Raw genomic sequence first — 4,544 nt, 5'->3', positions numbered from 1 at the left:
AGACGGATTAGTGATAGCAAATGACGAGTTTATTTGGTGATTAGAATGACGATTTGACTTATTGGATTCAGCCTTTCGTTGTGACGAAGTAGCAGCCGAGTTTCCAGACGAATGGAGAAACTGACAGTGGAGTTCCAAAAGCTGTGTGCATGCTAGCCAGGTTGGCAGAGTTTTGTAGTCCTGCGATTCCTTCCACTTGTTCCGAATTTGCTGATCACACTTTTCCATTATAATATATATAACCATAGCGTGAACAATGTTCTCAGGTTAGCCGATGGACTCCAGCGAGCTTAATATAGCTGATGCCTTATCCACTAGGCTGTGAAGCTGCTGACTGTTTGACCTTTCCACAGGTTGTAGTGCAAACAATGCCTCAATACCTTCTAAAAATATAAGAGTAGGATTATCAAAACGGCTTTTGAGTTTTGCTAGGGCCTTCGGATAGTTTTCGCTTGTAACCTGAAATGCCTGAATTGTATCTAATGCCGGCCCCGTGAGGCAGGTCAGCAAATAATTAAACTTTTCTATATTAGACAATCCGGACTCACGCACAACAATTTGCTCGAACGAGTGAATGAAATTCTTATAGTTTGCATATGTTCCGTCGAAAGTGGGTAGCGACAACCTTGGTAACGATGACTTCACTGGCGGTGGGTGGTAGTCCGGCGCAACAATGCTGGCGTTCAGATCTCCTCCCATTTTTTCCTTTATGGCTAGCTTGATTGCTATGTATGTATCCTCCAAATCTGCCCGTCCTTCATCATTCGGACTAAGGTCTTCAATATTAGCTTGGACATTTAAAACATTCTTGAAATACGTTTCTAAGATGTTCAACCGATAGCGAAGCTCATCATTGCATATCGGGGTTTCCGATTTAGCATCTACCACAGATTTGATCCGAGTTATATTTCGTTTTATATTGCTCCGTTGGCGTTTTAAGTCTTCGAGCGTCGTCATTTTGTTGTGTAGTGTAATTACGCTGACACAGAACTAGAGCTTCCAAAAATAACAACAACAAAAAAAAAACGCAGCAAGCAGCAGCGGCAACGAAAGCAAAACGAAAGTGAAGCGGTGGAATTCCAATAGAAAGAATGCGTTGATCGATGGACCAAAGCAGGTAGCTGCAAAGCGAACAAACCGAGAATGCAAGCGCCGTTGAATGCGTTGTGGGTGACAAGCGAATGATAAAATTAAGCGAGAACGGCGAGTGCAAGGCGAGGACAACGATCCCGCGATCTAGACGAACAATTCTGATACGGTTTTCGGAACTTTCGATTGCAGCTGCGAGACGAGCGAATGTTGTAATTGTTGCCTTTGTAGATTGCGATTAGTTTAATTGTTCACAGAAGAATTAACATAACACACATGCCCACGTTGGGCGCCAAAATGTTTGTACACGGAGCGTTTTCCGCATTAATGTTAATTCACGGATGGGGGTGTGTTAGTTTTTTCTGCAAACGAATCAAAGTCTATACAAGAAAGAGAAAAGTCGATCGATCCAGTTGAGTATTAGGGAATAACTATTTATTACAAATCTTAGTGCTTGAGTACTGGGCATAAGAGAGAGAATACAGTGGTGAATTTAGTACAATAATGGTGAGTAAATACAAAAAGTGAGCGTAGGCTCTCTATTTTACGAGGGTCATTTGAATACTTGTTCCTTAAAGGAGTTTGACCGAACAGCATCCATCTAGGCCCCTTTCTTTTCGAACGTTGCCTTCGGTATTAAGATACTCTCGATTGCTCATGTATGCTGATGATATTAAGCACAATTCATTTCATTCTCCTTTGCAATCCGACCTTGTTACAGCTTCATGCCTCGAAATGCAAAGTAATGATATTTCATCGTTCTAGCGCCTTGTTGGCTCCCTATACCCTACGCAGTGGTTCTCTTAGGAGAATTACCCTGGTGGATGATCTTGGTGTTATGTTAGACGCCAAGCTTGCTTCGGTTTATAAAGAGATGGTCAATTTGAAGACCCCTATATAACAAAGACTCTCTATACCTCTCTTATACGTCCGACCTTAGAATACGACTCTTATGTATGGTACCCACTGTAGCAAGACCGTATTGAATCAGTCCAGAAAAACTTTACTTTTTGGGCGTGTGTGAGACTGCCATCTTACCCTAGTATGTAAATTGGTTTTAATAGACCTTCCATCCTTAGTTAGTGGTAGAAAAATGCTTTGTGTGATTTTTGTGCACAACTTGATCCATGGTGACGTAGATACCCCAACTTTTTGAGCCGCATAAACTTCACGATTCCTATTAGAATCACTAGAAACTATTTACAGATGTCTTTCCTGCATGTTCGCGTTCGCGTTATTGCATAATTGCATTGCCACTTTAAATATGCAGTCATTACATATCAACATCCAAAAGTATAATAAAACATATACAAATTAAGTAACTGCGGTAGCGGATTGTGTTTTTAAAAAGTTTTTATTTTACTTCTAACTTCACTGATATAGATTTAAGTAGAGGGTCACAAAGGATTCCGGACAAAGGGTTTGCGCGATCTTAATTTTTAGCTCGACTTTGCGGTGTCGCTTCTGGATCAAGACTGACTTGAACTTTCTGATCTTTGCATCGTTGATCCCTTTCGGGAATAGTTTTTCTATAAACATTTCAATTGATTTCGCAATCCCGAGTATTGGATTTCGTCATCCAAAGAGAGAACTGTAAAATGCCTAAAGGCAGGATCTGCAGAAAGCCGGGAGTGAGATTGTTTATGAGAAGCCGGGTGTGGGCAAACATTGGTTTTCCATTTAGGCGAGTGTCAAAGATTGGGATTGCGGCGGGAGCCCTTGAGATTGTACATCTTAGAAATCAATTAGGCGGAGGCCCAAGATTGAAATTGTTTTCGTTTTGGAAAGCCTAAGATTGTTTACAACTCGTATAAGAGCTCAATAGAATTGGGTACGTTAACTCCCCCAATTCTTAAATGTTTCGTCCCGATACATTTTGAAGCTCTGATAGAGCTCTAATTTCTTCTGACAGTATTTGAATGTTGCTTTCCACTATTTCTTCTGACGGTATTCTTATTGATTTAATAAGTACAAATTTGGTTAATTTATAGCCGAAGTAAAATAACCTTATCAATATCAAAATGATTAAGAATAATGTTGTTAATGGTAAGGCCATATTACCTAATGTTATAAGGGGATTTAAAATATTAACATTATCAAAAGAAAATTGCTTATCATTCGATTGTATATAATAAACTAATTCAAAATCGCTATATCTATGATGCGATATATATCTTAGAATTTTACCCTTATCATTTATGTGGGTTATATTATTTATTACAATTGTGTTGTTGAATATAAGGAGATACGATCCTAACAAAGTAGTATTGTCTACGATATTTTTGCCTGAAGCTAATATGGCACCATCCTGAATGATGTCTATTTCTTTGTTTTTTTCCTTTTTTTTAGTGCAGTTGGCTTTAAAGCCATTAAGTAAATTGGTGAAACAGGTCTTCTTTAAATTTATTTGTGCGTAATTGTTAAAAGTTTCACTTTTAAAATTATTCATTAAATAGTATTTCTCCTTACATTCACAAACTTTTTCACTTATAACTAACATTCCATCATTTTGTGAGATGACTCTTGCATGGTAAAACTTGCAAATATCTTTAATTTGAGGATATTTTATGTAAATGATTATTAAATCAGCATTTCGAATTATTTTAACCGTTGCAATGTCCAGCAGATCAGACAGTTCAACAGGATGTTTTTCATGCTTATAAATGTCCTCTATTTCGTTTTTATTTAAAATTTTTGTATTGAAAATGTTTACTTTTAAGAGGGTTATGGTATCAACTAAATTTAGTAGGTCAAAAGTTATTAATTTTAAACGATGCTTTCTCAGTATCGTTTCTTCATTGAAGATGACATTTTTAAATGAATTTGATAGCAATTCAATTTCTTTGAAAAATTTGGAATTTATTACAAATTGTTTATTATTATTTTCAGTTAATTCATTTACTTTATTTTGTATTTTCAAAAAGTCGTCATGATCAGGGCTGCCTGCTATCCATTTCCAAATGGTACCTAATTCATTTATTCCCCTCTCATTCCGTTTTGGAACTAATTCTGAAATCATTAATTTTAATAGACTTAAGTCCATTGATATTTCCCACTCATCATCTGAATTAATTGCTTTGTTAACATATTTGGATTCTTTATCAATTATCTCTCTATAAAAACTCAAATTAGTAATATGGAAAAGTTCAGCGTATGTTTCATAAGTGTAAACGTCTCTGTCATTGTTGAGCAATAGATAGTCACTATGCGTATAGTCAATTACTTCCGAAGTCGTCAATATAACAAAAGTCAGTATTAGTATATTCGCATACATTTTCTGGAAAAAAAATATTTAATATTTGATGTTATCTTTATGTATAATTCTGTTTCTATTGTTGATTATAATTTTATTCGGTAGATTTTCCTTGACTACCTGCTTTTTGTATCGGGATTGAAGTTTATTTCTTTCCCCGAATTTCTTTTCATAAACTACTTCTCCTATTTTATGATCTTTT

The sequence above is a fragment of the Drosophila miranda genome, assembly GCF_003369915.1.
Source record: "Drosophila miranda strain MSH22 chromosome Y unlocalized genomic scaffold, D.miranda_PacBio2.1 Contig_Y1_pilon, whole genome shotgun sequence".
NCBI lineage: Eukaryota > Metazoa > Arthropoda > Insecta > Diptera > Drosophilidae > Drosophila > Drosophila miranda.
This window is presented reverse-complemented; position numbering follows the sequence as displayed.